Below are 21633 nucleotides of genomic sequence, written 5' to 3'. Positions count from 1 at the left end.
ACAAAAGAGCCTGGACAGTATCTTCCAAGAAATCAGCAAGGATAATTGCCTAGAGATCCTAGAACCAGAGGGCAAAATAATCATTGAAAGAATACACTGATCATCTCCTGAAAGAGATCCCAAATTGAAAACTCCAAAAAATATTATAGCAAAATTCCAAAATTATCAGGTCAAGGAGAAAATACTGCAAGCAGCTAGAAAGAAACAATTCAAATATCGCAGAACTAAAGTAAGGATCCTGCAGGATCCCGCAGCTTCTATATTAAAAGACAGGAGGAATAGTAATATATTTCGTATGGCAAAGGAGTTTGGACTACAACCAAGGATCAACTAACCAGCAAAACTGAGCATAATTTTTCAGGCAAGGAGATGGACATTCAATGAAATAGGAGAGTTCCAGATCTTTCTGATGAAAAGGCCAGAGCTCATGGAAAATCTGATCTTCAAATACAAAACTCAAGAGAGACAAAAACAAGGTAAACGGGGGGGGGGGGGGGAACCTCGTTAATCAATAAGGGCAAATTGTTTATATCCATTTATAGGACTATATTGTTTTATATATGTTTTATATATATATATATATATATATATATATATATATATATATATATATATACATATATGTGTGTGTATACATATATGTCAATCTTGAGAATAGTAAAGCTACTATGACAATTGAAAGAGATATACATAGACTGAGGGTGCCAGTATAAAACAACTGATCTAATGATTAAAAAAACATAATTAAGGGATGTAAGAGGATGGATATGGGAGAAGAGGTGAGGAGGTGATAAAAAAGGATAAATTACATCACATGAAGAGATACAAAAACATAATATAGTAGAGGGAAAGAAGGGAGGGAGAAGAGCAATATTTGAGCTTTACTCTCATTGGATTTGTTGCAAGAAGGAAATAACATGCTCTGATAAGTATAGAAATCAAACTTGTCCTACAGGCAGTAGGAGAAACGGGAAAGAAAAGGGGGTGGTCACTGGTCAGAAGGGAGGGAAGAAGTAGCAAGGGGAAAAGGGTAAGATAAGGTAGGGGAATCAATAGAGAGGGTAAACTGAGGAAGGCAGCAGTCAAAAGCAAAATTCTTTTGAGGTGTGTAAGGGAGAGGGGTGGAATAAAAAGCATAAATGGGGGGAATAGGATGAAGAAAAAGACACAGTTAGTAATCATAACTGTGAATATGAATGGGATGAACTCTCCTATAAATGGAGGTGGATAGCAGAATGGATTTAAAACCATAATCCTACAATATGTTGTTTACAAGAAACACATTTGAAACAGGAGGACAAACTGTGTTGGTAACCAAAAATGGGCTACTTAGCACTTAGTCAACAAGTGCCCTTGACTAGTTTGGCTTTTTCCCCTGAACTGAATGTTGTTTGTATGTTGGACTGGAGTAAGCTTGTCGGCCCCTTCACTTTGCTTCCCTTGCTTAAGCTGATCGAAAGAACCTGTGCTTTCCTGGTCAACCCCTTCACCTTGCTTAAGCAGATTGAAAGAACCTGTGCTTTCCCCGTGTACCTTACACCCCCCGCAGAAGCCGGATGGTTAAAAACAGCTTCCATTGGAGCCAGAGGCTGCTATAGCTACAGCCACAGCCGAAGCTGAAGCAGGAGCTGCCAGTAGCAGAGCTGACCTACGGGAGGAAGCTGAACAAGGACTTGAGGCCAGTGGGTAATCTTTTTACCATAGAGGGGGAAGCATGATTTTGTTTTACACCATCATGCTTCTCTGTAGCCTCCTGGTTACTCTTGTAAGGCGTACTTATTGGGCCTGGAAGCTTTTGATTAATATGTCAAAATGGGGATGCTGGTTCATGGGTTGGTTACTGTGGAGCCTAAATATATGCTTTGATTCTTCTGCCTCCTACTTTGAGAGTTTCTTATATCTGGCAGTTCCGAACCTTTCAGACATATATATGATCCTCTTTGAAATTGTAAACTCTGCCCTCCTAATACACAAACATAGGGTAAAGGTAAAAGGCTGGAGTAGAATACATTGTGTGTAAGCTAAAGTAAAAAAAAAAAAGCAGGGGTAGCAATCCTAATCTCAGACAAAGCCAAAGCAAAGATAGATCTAGTTAAAAGAGATAAGGAAGGACACTATAACCTGCTAAAAGGCACAACAGACAATGAAGCAATATCATTACTTAACATATATGCACCAAGTGGTATACCATGAAAATTCTTAGAGGAGAAGTTAAGGGAGTTACAGCAAGAAATTGGCAGCAAAACTATACTAGTGGGGGACTTCAACCTCTCCCTCTCAGAACTTAATAAATCTAACATCAAATGAACAAGAAAGAAGTTAAGGAGGTGAGTAGAATTTTAGAAAAGGCAGATATATGATAGACCTCTGGAGAAAATTGAATGGGATAAAAAGGAATATACTATTTTCTTGAAGGTATATGTGACAAACTCAAAAACTGACTATGCACTAGGGCATGAAAACCTCACAATCCAGTGCAGAAAGGCTGAAATAGTCAGTGCATCCTTTTGAGATCACAATGCAATAAAATTATTTGTAATAAAGGAGCTTGGAAAGATAAACTAAAAATTAATTGGAAACTAAATAATCTAATCCTAAAGAATGAGTGGGCCAAAGAACAAATAATAGAAACAATTAATAACTTCAATAAAGAGAATGACAATAATGAGACAACATACTAAAACTTATAGGATGCAGCAAAAGTGGTTCTTAGGGGAAGTTTTGTATCTCTAAATTCTTACATGAATAAAATATAGAAAAAGAAGATCAAGGAATGGGGCATGCAACTGAAAAAGCTAGAAAAAGAACAAATTGAAAATCCCCAATTAAATACCAAATTAGAAATATTGAAAACCAAAGGAGAGATTAATACAACTGAAATCAAGAAAACTATTGAACTAATAAATAAAACTAAGAGCTGGTTTTATGAAAAAACAATAAAACTGATAAACCTTTGATCACTTTGATTAAAAAAAGAAAGAAAAATACCAAATCACCAGTATCAAAAATTAAGTGTGAATTCACCTCCAATGAATAGAAAATTTAAAAAAAAATAATTAGTAATCATTTTTGCCCAATTGTATGCCCATAAATTTGACATCCTTAGGGAAATGGATAAAAATTTAGAAAAATAAAAATTGCCCAGGATAACAGAAAAGGAATTAAAACATCTAAATAATCCCATCTCAGAAAAAGAAATTAAGCAAGCTATCAATGAACTCCCTAGAAAAAATCTCCAGGGCCAGATGGTTTTATATGTGAATTCTATGAAATATTTAAAGAACAATTAATTCCCATACTTAATAAACTATTTGAGAAAATAGGTGAAGAAGGAGTCCTACCAAATTCTTTTTATGACACAAATATGGTACTAATACCCAAACCAGGAACAGAGAAAGACAACTATAGACCAATTTCCCTAATAAATATTGGTGCAAAAATTTTAAATAAAGTGTTAGCAAAAAGACTGCAGCAACTTATCATGAGAATAATACTCTATGGCCAGGTAGGATTTATTCCAGGAATGCAAGGTTGGTTCAATATTAGAAAAACTATCAGCATAATTGATCATATCAATAACAAAATTAGCAGAACCTCATGATTATCTCAATAGATGCAGAAAAATCTTTTGACAAAATACAACATCTATTCCTTTTAAAAACGCTAGAAAGAAAGGAATAAATGGAGTCTTCCTTAGAATTATAAGTAGCATCTACCTAAGGCCATCACCAAACATTATGTGTAATGGGGAGAAGCTAGATGCATTCCCAATAAGATCAGGAGGGAAACAAGGATGTCCATTATCACCCCTATTATTCAATTTGGTACTAGAAATGTTAGCTTTAGCAATAATAGAAGAAAAAGAAATTGAAGGAATTAAAATAGGCAAAGAAGAAACTATGTTATCACTCTTTGCAGATGATATGATGACTTACTTAGAGAATCCTAGAGAATCAAGTAAGAAAAAGTACTTGAAATAATAAAAAAAAACTTCAGCAAAGTTTCAGGAAATAAAATAAACCCACGTAAATCCTCAGCATTCCTATATATTACTAGCAAAGCCCAACAGCAAGAAATAGAAAGAGAAATTCCATTTAAAGTTACTGCAGACAGTGTAAAATATTTGGGAGTCTACCTGCCAAGACAAACCCAGGGCCTATACAAACATAATTATGAAACACTTTTCACACAAATAAAGCCATATCTAAATAAATGGAAAACCATCAGTTTCTCATGGTTAGGCTGAGCTGATATAATAAAAATGACAATTTTACCTAAATTAATTTACTTATTTAGTACCATACCAATCAAACTACCAAAAATTATTTAACTGAGCTAGATAAAATAATAACAATATTCATCTGGAAGAACAAAAGGTCCAGAATATCAAGGGAACTAATGAAAAGAAATGCTAGGGAAGGTGGCCTAGCCATACCAGATGTTAAACTGTATTATAAAGCAGTAGTCATCAGAACTACTTGGTACTGGCTAAGAAACGGGGTCTTGGATCAGTGGAATAGTTTAGGTACACAAGATGCAATAGCCAATGACTAATGGCAATCTACTCTTTGATAAATCCAAAGAACCCAGCTTCAGGTCTAAGAATTCAATATTTCACAAAAGCTGCTGGGAAAATTGGAAAATGGTATGGCAGAAACTTGGCATAGACCAATATTATACACCGTATACCAAAATAAAGTCAAAATGGGTTCACAAATTAGAAATAAAGACTGATACTATAAGCAATTTGGGAGAGCGAGAAATAGTTTACCTGTCAGATTTATGGGAAAAGGAAGAATTCATGATCCAACAAGAAACAGAGAGCATTATGAAATGAAAAATGTATAATTTTGATCTTGTTAAATTGAAAAATTTTGTATAAACAAAGCCAATGCAACAAAGATTAGGCTGGAAGCCAAAAATTGGGTGAAAATCTTTACAACTAATGTCTCTGATAAAGGCCTCATAAAATATACAGGGAACTAAGACAAATTTATAGAAATACAAGTCATTCCCCAATTGAGAAATGGTCAAAGGATATGAACAGGTAGTGTTCAGAGGAAGAAATTAAAGATATCTATGGGCATATGAAAAAATGTTCGAAATCACTACTGATTAGAGAAATGCAAATTCAAACAACTCTTCAGTACCACATCTCTCCTGTTAGGTTGGCTAACATGACAAAACAGGAAAATGATAAATGCTGGAGAAGATGTGGTAAAATTGGAACACTGTTACATTGCTGGTGGAGTTGTGAACAGATCCAGCCATCCTGGAGAGCAATTTGGAACTATGCCCAAAGGGTTATAAAAATGTGCGTACCCTTTGACCCAGCAATACCACTTCTAGGGCTGTATCCCAAAGAAATCACACAAGGGAAAAGGGACACCACGTACAAAAATATCTATAGCAGCTCTTTTTGTGGTAGCAAAGAATTAGAAATCAATGGCTAATCAAGTTGTAGTATATGAACGTAATGGAATACCACTGTGCTATAAGAAATGGGGAAGATATGGACTTCATAATAACCTGGAAAGAACTACATGACATGATGCTGAGTGAGAGGAGCTGAACGAGGAGAACATTGTACACAACCACAGGCATATTGATTCTGTGATGACTAGCTTTGGTAGACTCGGCTCTTCTTATCAATACAAGGTTCAAAGACAGCTCCAAAGGACTCATGGAAAGAGCTATCTACATCCAGAGAAAGAACTGTGGAGTCTGGATGCAGATTAAGGCAATCTATCAGCTCTCTCTTTTTTTCTGTCTCTTCTTTTTTGGTTTTGTTTCTTTTCTCTCATGATTCACTCCATTGATCATGGTTCTTCTTTACAACTTGACTATCATGTAAATATGTTTAATGCAAAGGTATATGTAGAAAATATATAAAATTCCATGCTGTCTTGGGGGGAGAGGGGAGGGGAGGGAGGGGAAGAAAATTTGGAACTCAAAAACTTGTGAAACTGAGTGTTGTAAACTAAAAATAAAAAATCTAAAATAATTTAAGTTTCAAAATGCTTTACATATGTTATCTCATTTGATATGACTTCCTTGTGAGGGAGGTGCTATTATTATACCTATTTCACAGATAAGGAAGTTGAGAGTGAGACAGGTCATATAGGGCCACACTTGCTCATAAGTATCTGAGGCAGGATTTGAACTCAGGTCTTCCTGACTCCAAATACAGCACTGTCCACTGCATCGCTTACCTAGCTGTTTCCTATAATATGGAAAAAACAAATACTTCTGTTTGGCCCCAGAAGGAAAAACTGGGAGCAATCATTGAACATTGGAAAGAAGTAAATTTGGGTTTGCTGTAAAAAATGTCCTAACAAATTAGTGCTGTCCAAAACATGGAATGGACCAGCTGGCAAAGTATTGAATTCCCTTGACTAGAGGTATTCAAGGAAAGGCAGAATGACTACTTATTGGGGCTGGTGTTGAGGTTTCTTTCAACTTTGAGAGTCTGTAATTTTGAGGGATGACCTACATAGAAAGTAAATAAAGGGAGCTTGAAGTGCCAAGCTGGCCATAATGAGGCAGATGGTATTCACTCTATAGTGAGTACTCCATTTTCAGTGTGATCAATGAACTGAAAATAAGATTTGCCTACAGATCATGGATATGACTTCAATTCTTAATTAATACTATTACCCTATTTTTCATAGCCCCTTTACGCAAAACATTTTGACATACATTATATCATATTATTCTCAATGCTATTTTAAAGCTTGAGGGATTCTTTGTTCTTCAAAAGGTTTTATGTTCTTTTTTAAGTCATTCTTGTGAGTTAGGAAAGGAAAAATATTATTTTGCCCATTTTCCTGATAGAAAAACTAGGGACTATAAAGCTTAAGTGATGTTAACCTAAGTTAATATAATCTAAGAGCTGGAGGGTAACCCAGAGGTCATATAGACCAATCTGTATTTGGGTGGGAATCTCCTCTTCAAAATTTCCAAATGGTCAAGGACTCTTCCACAGAGTTGGAAGGGACTTCAGCTACCATTTTGTACAACTTATTGCAAAAGGGAATACCATTACAAAATACCAGATAAATGTCCATCCAGCCTCTACTTGAAGACCTCCAAGAAAAGGGAGTCATTCTAAGGCAAGACATTCCTGTTTCAGGATAGCTCTAGGTGAGAGGAATTTTTTCTTTACATCAATCCTACATCAATCTCTTTACACCTTCCAAACTTTGCTTTGAGTTCAGCTTACTGGAGCCAAGAAAAGCAAGTCTAATTCCACTTCCATGTGATATCCTTTTAGGTGCTTGAAGCCGGTTATAATGTAGCCCCTGAATCATCTCTTGTCCAAGATAAATGTTCCAAGTTCCTTCAAATAATCCTCATAATTGATATTTAGAAGGAAAGCTCCAAATATGAGAGCTTGGTAACAAAAGGATTTTAAAAGACAGGAATCCCTTCCAACTCTGAGAGTCTGTGACTTTGAGGGATGACCTACATAGAAAGTAAAAAAATGGAGTCTAGGGAGTCAATCAGGCTTTCATTAAACAGATTATATTCACCGTGAACCTCATTGGAACCCAGGTATTGTCTCTCATTCCAATGAGCCTTTCATGTATAGGGATCTTCTGTTTACTGTTTGTAGTACTTTAGGGGAAAAGACAGTCACTATTTTTCTACTTCAGCTTATAGGTTTAAATAATCACAACTTTTATTTCTATAGCACTTTAAGGTTTACCACATTCTTTAGTTGTAGCAACTGTATTGGGTAGGCAGTAACAGCTGAATCACCAGGAGGTGCTGCAAACCATTCTCCTGTTCTGGGGGCTCTGATGCTGAGAGATCCCACAACCACCTAGTAGGTATGTAGATGTAATTGTCAAGTTTTCCATGATTGACAGAGAGAGATTAATGTTTTATTCTGCCCAGGATCCTATATTTAGAGCTAGAAGAAGCCTTAAAGTTCATATAGTTCAACTGGTTATTTTACATATGAAGAAACACAGGTTCAGAGAGCTTATAGGGCATGCGTAGGCTCACACAGCTAGATAAGTTTCAGGGACAGGATTGGAAGCCATGTCCTCTTTCTGCTTCTCCATACCATCTCTCCTTGCATGACAGTTCCAACTTACTGCATAGGGAATATAGATTGCGTATACTTTGTTATTGAGTCATTTCAGTCATGTCCAACTCTTTATGACCCCACTGTGGAGTTTTCTTGGCAAAGATACTGGAGTAGTTTGCCATATCCTTCTCCAGCTCATTTTACACATGATGAAACTAAGGTGAACAGGGTTAAGTGATTTTCCTGGATCACACAGCTAGTAAATGTCTGAGTCCGCCTTTGAACTCAGGAAAATGAGACTTTCTGACTCCAGGCCTGACACTATCCACTGCACCACTTAGCTGCCCGATGTATACTTATCTAATCACGGTTACTTCTTTATTCCCTTCCTCTGACAAACTCTGCTTCTTACTTGAACTTGCAAGGAACCCTAAACATTGGTCGTTGGAAAGTTGAGTCACTCCCTCCAAAAGTAAAAAGCAAAGCATTCACAAATACTGCGTATGGTACTTCTTCAGGCATAGGAAAAATAAAGAGAATGAGAGAGACAGCAAGGTAGATATAGATAGATAGATAGATCAAAATACCTATCACTTGATTTTGAAACCAATAGACTATTTCATATCCTTGCAGCAACCCCTCCAAACAGTAGATGAGCCTCTCCAAAGTCAAGAGTCATAAGAAATGCATGATTTGGCTTATTGAATGTCTACAGGTGCCACCCTTAAGAGCAAGTAAAACGGTATAGATCAGGAATGGGGAAACTGTGACTCTCTAGGTCCTCAAGTGTGGCCCTTTGGCTGAATCCAAACTTCACAGTAAAAATCCACTTAATAAAAGGAATTGTTCCATAAAACTTGGATTCAGTCAAAAGCCCAAAGATCTAGAGGTCCACATGCGGCCTCCAGGCTGAAAGTTCCCCATCCCTGATATAGATAATCCAACATGGTTTCCAATGTTCAATTCATATTTTGATTAGTAATTAAAAGGATTACTTTCACTCCAGGACCTCTCACAGCACAGAACATGGCATTCAGAATCAAGGACGAACTAGAACTCCTGAAGCTTGTTACTTTTCTGAGCATTGACTGCCTACACTGTAAAGGATTTCTGGTGTATTTTTACTTCAACTAGCCCATTACAGAGCATTATAAGTGGACTCACTGGCCAGCCATGGCAAGGAACAGTACTACTATTCCACCTTTATATCTCTCTGACCTATACACAAAGGCATTCTAAGGCAGCTATTCTGAAGCTATTTCTTGTCACTTCCTGTTGCCCCTTTTGCCTCACTCTCCCCCTTTCTTTCTTTCTTTCTTTTTCTTTCTTTCTTTCTTTCTTTCTTTCTTTCTTTCTTTCTTTCTTTCTTTCTTTCTTTCTTTCTTTCTTTCTTTCTTTCTTCCTGTCTCCTCTCTCTCTCTTTCTCTCCCCCTCTCTCTCTCTCTCTCTCTCTCTCTCTCTCTCTCTCTCTCTCTCTCTCTCTCTCTCTCTCCTCTTCCTGAAACCAAAGCCCTTCTCACTCCATAGGGGGATGCTTCCAAAAGTTTTTGTTCCCATGTCAAAAAGGAAGAAGTTTAGGCGCAGTGATTAGATCAAGATACCACAGCTAGTAAGTGTCTGAGTTGGAATTTGAGCCCCTCTCATGATCCTTAACACTGCTGTATAATTTTATGCAAGACACTTCAGACTGTTATTGAACCATCCCATTTCCATGGAATATTTTTAGCATTTTTCATCTGTGCTCAGGAGCTAAAACCTTTCCAGAGCAGCCAGACAGTTATCTCTTTCCTCCATAGTACAAACCCAGCTACTGTTTATAGGATATTGGTTCACCCAGACCTTTCTATAATTGAACAACCCTATTGAAATACTGGCTGAAAAAACTTTCTGAAATACAGGATGTGGTCATTCATCAATGAAACCACTGGAGTAGTACATACTGACACTTTGAGACCTCCAAGGAAGAACAGGACAATTTCAAAGTAAGATCGATTTTGTGACTTTCTACCATCCAGACACCTTGTTTCAAAAAATTATATTGTTTCTCTCCTTCTAACAGACTAAATATTGCACATCTTGTCAGCAGAGCTAGACAGAGAACACATATAGATTTGTTCCCTGAGAGGAGAAACCATGCACCTACACTGACCTAAAGAAATTTGGGGGTCAAACAGGATTAACTTCATCATCATGCAGTAAACAAAAATAGAAGGAATACCCATGATACTATGGATCTGTGCTGAATCTGGAGGCAGAGCACCTGAGTTCAAATCAGCTCAGAAATTTGCTGTTTTGTTAACTGAAGCAGGGCATTTTGCCTCTCTGACCTGTTTCCTCATCTGTGGGAGCCTAGGGTTGTGCATTTAGAGTGGGAAGGAATCTCTGAAGCCCCCTAGTCCAACCTCTATCTCATACAGGAGGGAGGTTAAATACCCAAGTTTACATGGCTTATAAATATCATAGACAAGACCCAGGCCTGCCAGGCTACAAGGTCTGCACTCTGTAAAGTGCCACATTGCCTCCCAAAATGAGAGCCACATGACTGGAAAGTTCCTTTTATCTTTAAATCTAGAATCCTAAGGCCAAAGTGGCCAGTAGTTCTTGGCAATTGTTGTGATACAACAGAAGGTTCAATAAACTAGTAACCAGGACTGGTTAGAATCCACACTTTGTAACTTCATAATTCTGGCTAGGTCCCTTCTGTCTGAGCCTCAGCTTCCTCATCTGTGAAATGAGAGACTTGTACATAATGACCTCTAAGATCCCTTCCAAAATCTGTGGTCCTGATTTTACTGAAAAGTCTGCTTAAAGGTAATTTTACTAAGTATCATCAAAAATCCAGGCAATGTTAACAACAATACACTCTGCTAGAAGTCCCATGTACATTATCAATCAATCCAAAAGCATTTCATAAGCACCCACTGTCAGGCACCATGCTGTATCTTCCACGGTCAAAGACATCTAAGCTATTTTGTTTCTATCCGTGGACTTCACACCTCCAAACTGGCATTTCAATATGTTCACAGATATTCCTAGCTTACATTTAGAGAGATTTAAGGTTCACTAATTTATTGTGTTCACTTGATTCTCACAACAACTATGAGGTAAATACTATACTTGTTATTGTCCTCATTTTGCAAATGGAGAAACTGCCCATCAGAGAGAGGAAGTGATTTGTCCAGAACTGGACAGCTAATGCGTCAAAGACAGTGCGTAGAGCACTGGCCTTGCATTCAGGAGGATCCGAGTTTAGATTTGACTTCCTGAACATACTAGGTGTTCGACTCTGAGCAAGTATTTAACCCCTGTTTACCCAAGTCTATAATGGGGATAATAATTGCACCTACTTTCCAAAGAAGATCAAATGAGGCAAGAATTACTGATATTAAAGTCCTATATAAATGTTATTATTTATGTATGTTTTTAATATTAGATGGAATTCAAACTCCAATATCTCCAGGTCCTAGGTCCAGCACCCTCTTTACACTATACTACGCTGACCCTCTCAATCGTTAAGCCCTTCCTATTTCTGAGACCATAGGAATCTCAAGATTAGAAGGGGCCTCAGAGGCAAACTTGTCGAGTTTACTCCAAAATCAGAATTTCCCTACCATGTACTTAAAACATGATCATTCAGCCTCTGGTTAAAAAACTCCAGTGAGGGGGAGCCCACTTCCTCCTGAGGTAGCCCTTTCTACCTTGGACAGCTTTATTGAAGTAGTTCTGATGACATCAAGTCAAAATATACCTCTCTTTAACTTTTCCCAGTTGCTCTGGCTCTGCCCTCCCTGGTCCAAGCAGAAGCCTAATCCTACCACGATTAGACAGCCTGGGTAGTATAGTGGATAGAAAGTTGGGCCTGGGGAAGACCTGAGTTCAAATCTGACCTCAGACACTAACGAGCTGTGTGACCCTGGGTAAGTCTTTGAATTTCTGTCTTAGTTTTCTCAACTATAAAATGAAGATAATGATATCCCTGGGTGGTTATAAGATCAAATTAGATGATATTTGTTAAATGCTTAGCAAAGTACCTGACATGTAATAAGTACTTAATATGTGCTGGTTCCCTTCCTTCTTCCCTCCCTTCACATGATAGCCCTCCAAGTCCTTGAAGACAGATAACCAAAATATCCCTATTTTCTTAATCCCATACTTAGATGACATGGCCTCAAGGCCCCTAATCAACTGTAATGGCAACCACACTGGCATACTCAGGATGGCTGCTAGTGCAGGTTCTTTTATCTGCTTTACTAGGAAAGACAGTTGTTTAGGAGTCAAAGATGTTCTTTAATTAAACACAAAAAATACATAGAAGAGAAATAAAGACCAATGGACAGGGCTCTACTGCCTGAATAAAAACAATACTGCTATATATACTTTACATTCACCACTGGATCGAGAGAGCCTTTACCTCCAAACACTCAGGGAGCTCTGAACATGCAGCCACTCAGAGTCTAGACCAGGGAATCACAAGATCCTTCTTGTAAGTGAGCCCCCAAAGCAAAAAGCTCACTTCTCAGAATATATACCCGTTCAGCTAATAGGCTCAGAGCCAGAACCCTCCTGACTCAGTGCCTAATTAGAAATTAACAAAAAGTGTGTAAGACTTCCTACAAGCAAGCAAGCTTCCCTTAATGGGCTCTACATGAGGCCTATTAATGGATGGGGGAGATCTTATTTCCCATTGACCTTACACCATCCTAGTTTCTCTGCTCTGGATGTTTGCCAGCTTACCAAAGTCCTTCTTAAACTGTGGCTCCAAGAACTCACCTCAAGATTTCATGTAGGGTCAGACCAGGGCAAAGTATAGAAGATCTATCACTTCTCTAGTCCTAAAAACTGTCCCTTTGTTAAAGGGGCCCAAGATTCCATTCGATGTTGTAGCTACCATATCATACTATTGACTCATAATGAGTTTACAATCTAGTACAATTCTGAACACTAAGGAATGTACAGCCATGACAAATACATTGCCTCTGCCCTCAATGAGCTTTTGATCTAGTAAGGTGCATCTGTATATTAATAACTATATTAATGAATGCCTCTTATAGAATGCCTTAAGGCTTATTAAATTCTTCATGTCTACAAGAATACCATAAGTTATGTAGTATAAGGCAGAGTAGAATATGATAACAGCATAGGAGAGGCGTTCTTTCTTCTATATTTATGATTTTCCTTTCAATGTTATTCCTCTTAGTTTCTCTGGCTTCCTTAGAGACTCAAGTCTAATTCTGCCTTCTATAGGTGTCCTTTCCCAACACATACACACACATATGTGTGTATATATATATATATATATATATATATATATATGCCAAGTTATTCCTATCATCTCCAAATTCTTTCTATATTTAGTCAGACTATAAACTTGAATTCATTTCAGAGAACCAGAAGTTCTCTTACTATTGCCTTATCTACCTTGGCTCCAACTCTTTCCTGACTCTCTTCAGCTCAATCCTGTAATATAATCTATGCATTTTCACCCTCTGCCCATATAATGTTAATGGAATAGGAAGATCTTCCTCATCCATTAATAGGCCTATGTGACCATATGTGTTCAATCATGGATGTGTTCCTGCTTTGAACTCCAGCCCAGCTGTGATACATCTTGAGTTACATAGAGCCCAGTAGGTGAGGAATTTGCCTAAGGAGGAGCTTGTGTATGGTAGGCTTGCTTGTAGGAAGACTTTCACACTTTTTGGTATGAAGCTAATTAGGCACTGAGCCATGAGGGTCATGATGCCTTCTGGCATATATATATATGTGTGTGTGTGTGTGTGTGTGTGTGTGTGTGTGTGTGTGTGTGTGTATGTACATACATATACACATGCACATATACCTTTTGACCTTTTGATTTCATGGATGGGATTCTGAATAGCCAGAATAGCCATTTGTTAAGAGTTGCCCCCCCACTACTCAGATATTGGTGCTCCTCTGACCTGGTGATGTATGTAGGTGGTTTATTACTTTTTTCAGACAGTTGGAGCCTTGCCTGTGGAATCTCTGTACCAATTTCTCTGCTTGTGTTTTCTCCATGTTCAGGGTTCTGACCTTTCCCCTGAACTAGTGAATGATTTATATATGTTTGATTAAAGTAAGATTGTTGACCCCCTTTAATTTGCTTTCCTTTTAGAAAAGCAGATTAAAGAACCTGTGCTGGCAGGCCATCCTGGGTATACCAGGGTGCTTGCCAATACAGCCTAAAATGCCTGTAATATTCTCTCCCTTCCCCCATCTCTGCCTCTTAGAATCCCAGGCCTCTTTTAAGATTCTACTCAAATTCCACCTTCTTTATGAGGCATCACCTACTCCTTCCTATTGCTAGTGCTTTCTTTCTGTGACTACCTTCCATTTAACTATGCCATGTTTTATACCTCATCCAATTATTTATAGAACAAAATCATTTCTATGGTTCTTTCAAGGTATCTTCAGTGATTGTGATGCATGAATGAAAGATTCCTTGCTCCAAGTCAGCTTTTAATGAGGAGTTTAAAGGATCCAGTTCTTATTTCATAATCAACAAAACAATGAGCCAGGATTCCTATATTAGTCATTAATCCTGGTGGAAAAAAGACAGCTTTAGGAGTCAGAAAATACAAGTACGAGCCCCAGTTCCACCGCCTGATGGCCAGGGTGACTAGAAGGTCATATTTCTAGAGCACTCAAAAGGGTTTCTTAAGCACTTTCCCCATGGCAACTCTAAGTATGAAGTATGGAGCAAGAAAATCATCAACTCCATTTTACAGCTAAGAAAACTAAGTACCTAAAAAGTTACAAGATTGTCCAAAATCTCCCAACTAGTAAGTGTCTGATCAGGATCATACCAAGGCTATGTCCTCAGCCACCTTCTCTTTTCTGTCTATACTCATTAACTTGGTGACTTCACCAGCCTCCATGAATTTTCTATAGAAATGGCAGAAGGTATAGGGTAGACATAGAGCTGAGTTGCTAGGACTTTCACATCACAAATTGATTGTTGGGCATTTGGAACTAGACATCCTATTCACATATCAAACTCATGTACAAAACATGTATAAACATTCATTATTTTACCCCAAAACTTTCCTCTCTTCTGAAATTTCCTATTACTGTAGAGGGTATCACCACCCTTCTAGTCATCTAAGTTTGTAGCCTTATCATGCTCAAGTCCTTTCTCATTTCCACATATCCAAGCAGTTACCACATCTTAAGATTTCTCTCTCTATAACAGACGTATTCATCCACTCTCACTCAGACCATTACAATGGGTCCCCATTTGGTTCCCCTGCTTCAAGTCTCTCCACACTCCAGCCCATCCTATACTTAGCTGCCAGAGTAATTCTCCTAAAAGGCAGGTCTGACCATGTCTTTCCTTTACTCTGTAAATATCTAAATCTCAAAAGAAATATGAAATGCATAAATTTAGAGAATCCATCCCAAGTATTCATATGGGCTATTTGTGTCCAACCTGTATCAGAGCATTCTGGATCCTATTGGTCTGATCAGCCACAGTTGGACACACTGTAACTTGACTCTAACATAGTGATGTCATTTTGGTCCTCTTCAGGAATGAAGGACAGCAACCAACCAACCAAACTCCAAATGGCTCCATATTGACTCAAGGATCAAACATAAACTAAATACTGCAAAAAGTTCAAAAAACATTTAAAACTCTTTACAACCCAGCTGAAACTGAGATTTCTTGCTTTATTACACAACATTCTTCTTCCCACATTCTACAATTCAGCCAAATTGTAACTGTTACTACTTCTCATTCATGACACCCCTTGTCCCCTCTCTTCACATTTACATTGGCCATCCCCCATTCCTGGAATGCTCTCCCTCCTTACCTCCTATTCTTTAGATTCTTTTTTTAAGATTCACTTGGAGCACCTCCTTATACAAGAATCCCAGTATTCACACTAGCTACTAATGTGTCCTCCCCTCAAAAGTACACATACATACCTACATACACAAAAATTGTACTTATTTTGTCTATATTTGGTAGATAGGTATGTGTACATGTCTCCCCTAATATAATGTAAGTTGCTTGAATGCAGGGACTGCCTATCTTCTATTTTTGTATCTCTAGTGCCTAGAGCAGTATCTATCACATAGAAGGTATTTAATAATTGCTTGTCAGTTGATTGCTTGAAACAGAGTGTTGAAGATGAGCTTGACTGTGCTCTTTATCCAAATAGGCTATACTAGAAAGAATCTGTTATTTTTCGTTTCTGTCTCCAAAAATGTTTATGCAATATGAGGGGGAATCCTAGCAACTCAGTGTTGCAACAATTTGGCTAGCAGGTGCTGTGGGGGTGAAAAACCAACACAAGCCCAACAACAAGAAAGCTGCCAGAAAAGGTTATTTTGATCTGCTTTACTAAGGAAAGTAACGTTAAGGGGTTAACAATCTTATTTCAATCCAACGTACAAATATCATTCTCTAAGTTCAGGAGAAAAACCCAGAACCCTGAACTTCAGAGCAAATACAAATTACAAACATACATTATAAACAGACCAAATACAATTCATAGTTACCAAGAAACTATCAGTATCTGGGTGAGCTGGTAGGCTCTTAGAGCTTTTGCCCAGACAGAGTCCTGCACCAACGCTCCTCCAGGAGTGAGAGCTTCAGGCAAATAGCTCTTCTCTCTTTTTATACGCTCTTTAGCTGTCATCAAACATCATCTGAGCTACCAGAACTTAGGCTCCTACTATTGGCTCTGGTCTTAGCAACTCCCCTAAGGGCCGTGGGGGCTTCCTGCCTCTCTCAAACTAGCAAACTAGTTTGATAACCAGCCTGGGGCTTTGCACCTAGTAGTAAAACGGTGTGGGCCTGGGGTTTAGTACCTAGTAAGACTTAATCAAAGAGACTTAATTTATCATTTTAAAACAGTAAGACAGTCCCACGTTAGTTACCAATGCACTCAGCTCTATGATCTACACTCTACCTACTACCATGACCACCATAATAACCAGGAAAGGGATAAAGTAGCTCTAAGTCTATCCCCATGACCAAAGGGCTCAAAACTTCTGTGTTCACTGGCAATCATTGTATCCCAACAGTTGAAACACAAACTCTATATTATTGCTGCCTCAACTTCCACTTCCCCATCATAACATCAGAGATTTAGAGCTCAGAGGAATTTTAAAGATCATGAAGTGCAATTCCTCATTTTATATATGAGGAAAATGAGCCTCAGAGAGGTGTTGTGACTGGCTCTGGATCACACAGGTAAAAAGTATCTAAGGTGACATTTGAACATAGGTGTTCCTGACTCTAATTCCAGTGCCATATGTGCTCTAGCCCACCACCTCTCGTATCACCCAGGCCACTTTGCAACCACCCCTTTCCAAATTTGCTAGAGCTCATTCAATCAACAAGAACCCTTCCGGTTATTTCTGTAGTGGCAAGAGGCAAGATGAGGATGCTTTTTGTGCCCATAATGTCTTCATGGAACCAATTAACCAGGTCAGATGGGAACCGTCTATGCTGATAAAGGATTCCTTGACCAGGTGAGAATAGGTGGTCCAGTAATTCAAGTTCATTAATGCTTCATGTTCTCCAGCTTTTGTCTGAGATTAAGTACCTGATGTTTACATGTTGGCACTGCAATATTTGAAAGCATATTCTATATGGTGGCTTACTTGAACCTTTTTACAACTTCATAAAATCGTCACATTATCTCCATTTTACAAATAAGGAAACTGAGTCTCAGAAAATTTAAGTTGACTTGCCTAAGGTCACACAGGTAAAAAGTGTCAGGATTTGAAGCCAACTTTCTCCTGAAAGCAAGTCCAGTGTTCTATATAGGATGTCATGTTGCACCCCCCCTTGAATCCTCTCTTCATGTACATACTTCAGTTTTTCTTCCTATATCATTGATGTCTTCATCATACTGTAGCATTTAATTTAATGAAATTACATTCAGAATGAAATTTTAGGAAAGGACTTTTGTTCAATGTTTCTTGATTTAAGCCCCACTGCTTCCATTTGTCATTTTTCTAGGGCCAACTATATCAATAAAATACAACTCTGATTAAAATTTGCATCCCAGGGGTAGCTGGGGATTGCCTTTTCCTAAACACATTAACTGTTAATAAAATAAAGACATTCACTGCACTTTGTATTAAAATAACCAAACTTGCCCAAAGGGTACCACTACTCATTCTCTAACCCTCATTTATTCACAGTCCTAAATGAAATCAAAGATGATATATATGCAGGCTTTCATAAAGGTCAGCTGGGGAAGCAGGCAACAGTCATCGGATTTCACCCACTTTCTTCCCTTCATTTCTCAACAACGAACCTACACAACTTGGTGGTAGGTAGGGCCTAAAATTAAAATAAGCTGAATTTCTTCAGGCCACAGACTGCAGACATACTGAGGATGGTTGCCATGGGTTATATGACAAACAGGAGCTATTGTGCAGTGGCGACTCTACGTTTTTTATGAACCAACCAAAATCCTTTGGTGGGCTGCAAGCAGCTCGCAGGTCATATGTTGTGCAGCCTGCTCTAGAATGACATGAAATAAACTTTCAGTTGTTAGAATGTATAAACAAATGAGGAACTTTATAAAACAGGAAGAATTCAGGGGTGAGAACCAAAAGAACCAGGAGGATTTATGGTACAGTGGAGAGTCAACCAGTCAACAAGGATTTATTAAATACCTACTGTGTGCCAAGCACTATGTTGATTGCTGGGAATACCAAAAAAGGCAAAAACAAGTCCCTGCCCTCTAGGAGCTCACAGTCTAATGGAGGAGACAACATGCAAACAACCATGTACAACATTTTGACAGATGAGTGGAAGATGGGAAGGGATTTGAGACACAGAGATCCACTTGCAGGTTATTGCAATAGTTTGTTCACTAAATAATGAGTGTGCATGAATATGTTGGTAGTGTCAGAGGACAGAAAGAAATGTTATGAAGGTTGAAACAACAGAACTTGGCCATTGACAAAAAACTGGAGGTGAGAGAGAAGGAGGAGTTGAGGGAAACAATTGGAGTAAAAATGCTGGAGTTCAAACCTAGCTCCAATACCTACTTCCTGTGTAATTTAGGCAAGTCATTTAACTCCGTAGTCTTTGATTTACTCACAAGTCAAATAAAGGCATTAGACTAGATGGTCTTTGAGGTCCCTTCAGGCTCAATATCTATGATCTTATGACCTGGGCTCGACTGCCTCAACCTATTGATCTGTCACCTTGGGGAGATCATTTTTCTGACCTTCAACATCTTCATATAGAAAAGGAAGGCATTGGACTAAATCATCTTGAAGTTTTCTTCCATCCTTAACATTCAAGGTATCATGAGTATGTTAGCATTTACAGTCATAAATCACCAACTTTATTCAAAAATATTTATTAATCACCTACTAAGCATATCTAAGAATGTTATCAAATAAATGCATGACCAAAAAGGGGTACTGACAACATAGTGGGAACAAAAAGCAAACAATGACAGTCTTATGGATTCTAGAAATCCTTATAATTAGGTTCCTAATCTGATGGGGGAAATTTAAAAGCCCAGGTTGATCATAATTCTACCCTTAGATGTGTATTTACAAATCATGAATGGCTTGTGATTATGCCCTCGGTTGGAGAGAGAAAACTCTCTAGCAATGGCCTATGGGTTGGGATCACGTGTGGTTCCTAGTGCACCCTTGTGCTCTGAACCAAAGGATGCAAAAATATGCTTGGGACAAGGTCAACCACAGTGTTTGTATGTCAGTCTGAACTAGTCTGTAACAGAATGAATCATGCATCAAAACAGGTGCCAGGTTAATCCAGTTAAAACATGGCATAGGAAAAGGATAAGAACCTTCAGGGGAATGTGGGGTTTTGCTTCAACATTCCAGCCATTTGGGTAATCACCCATGATTTTTTTTAAAATGCCTTGATACTTACCCCCTATAACTTTTGCCTCTCCAATTTCTCTAGAGGCTAGGGTTTGAGGGACAAAGCAAAGAGGATGAAGAATGTCTAATATCACCATCAACCCTGCACGGCAGCATGGGCAACCCTGCCATCCACAGAGACCCTCTGCCTTTGTGCTTTTGTTAAACTGATAGTCTAGTGAAAACCTCTGCCTTCAGTCTTGATGCCTTCCTCTATACCTGAGCTGAGGGAAAAAAACTCCCAGAGTCTTCAGAAACTTGAGCCCCCTTACAAAGCCAGAAGACCTGCTGTATTTGTCATCCTCAAACTTTCTAAGTCATACCTGAAAAAAAGTCCCATTTCCAAAGGTCCTGACAAACGGGTCTCCAAACTTGTGCTTAAGGAAAACCACCACCTCCACAGACATCCCAGTCCACTTTGGTAAAATACTAACTGTTTGGGAGTTGGTGGTTAGTTGGTTTGTTCATTTTCTCTGACAGGTAGCTTAGCCCTGCCTCTCTACAGATTTTACCCCTTACTTCTAATTCTGCACTCTAGGGCCAAGAAGAGCACCTCTAATCAATCTTCCATATTACAGGGTTTCACATACTTGAGGAAACAAGGGTGTCTCCCACATTTCCCTCAAGTCTTCTCTTCTACAGGCTAAGTATTCCCAGTTCCTTCAAATTTTCTGTATATGATAGGGTCTATGGTCATCTTAATCATCTTTGTTACCATCTTCTGGAAGCTCTACAGCCTCTCAATTTTCTTCCTAAAATCTTGTAGCCAGGGTCAAACACAAAATACCATTATGGAGGTGGAGCCAAGATGGCAGAATAAAGGCAGGGACCTGCCTGAGCTCTCCCCCAAACTCTTCCAAATACCTTTAAAAATGACTAAACAAATTCTAGAGCAGTAGAATCCACAAAAAGATGGAGTGAAACACATTTCCAGCCCAAGAAGACCTGCAGGAAAGGTCTGTTGTTCCAGTCCAAGAGAGAAGCACACTCCAGTGAAGGCTGTGCCAGCACAGCCCTGGCCCCAGCAAACCAGGAGGAGCAGGCTGTGGGAGTGACTGAATCAGCAGTCACAGCAGCAGTGGCTGCTTCTAAAGCCCTCAGCCAATAGGGGTAAGGCAGTCAAACAACTTGTCAGTAGGAGATTGCAGGGGTCTTTTTGCTAGCACTGAGGCAGGACTGTCTTGCTTTGCCCATATTTGGATCAGAGTCCCAGTTCTGAGTGGCAGTCCCAGGGCAAGGAAGAGCACTAGCAGAGCAGAGACTGGGACCACAGTGGGGGCGGGGGGGCTTCCTCACAGTTCCAGGGCAGGAAACAATGCTTGTGGTCACTTACAGACCACAGCACACACCAGGGTGGGGAGCAAACAGCTTTCCTTTGACCATACCACCTTGGAAGAACTGAAAACTTATAGTACCTAGGAGTATCTTTGAAAACAGCTGCACAAAACCCCTGAAGCTTGGGACAGTGTGCCCTCCACCCTGGAAACAAGGTCCTACTTTAGCAAAATGCTAAAAGTCAAGTAACAGGCTGGGAAAATGAAAACACCATTATGTGTGACCAGGGAAGAAGACAAAACCTTAAGGTCCCTAGTCCCGCAAAAGCCTTTCTTAAGGCAATCTAAGATCGTATTCTTGAATGTCTAATCATACTGTCACCTCACATTGAAATTTACTAAAATCCCCAGCACCTTCACAAATAGATTGTTCTCTAG

This window comes from Trichosurus vulpecula, chromosome 3, assembly GCF_011100635.1.
Source record: "Trichosurus vulpecula isolate mTriVul1 chromosome 3, mTriVul1.pri, whole genome shotgun sequence".
In the NCBI taxonomy this organism is placed as follows: domain Eukaryota; kingdom Metazoa; phylum Chordata; class Mammalia; order Diprotodontia; family Phalangeridae; genus Trichosurus; species Trichosurus vulpecula.
The sequence above is the reverse complement of the archived record's forward strand: the minus strand, read 5'-3'. Positions refer to the sequence as shown.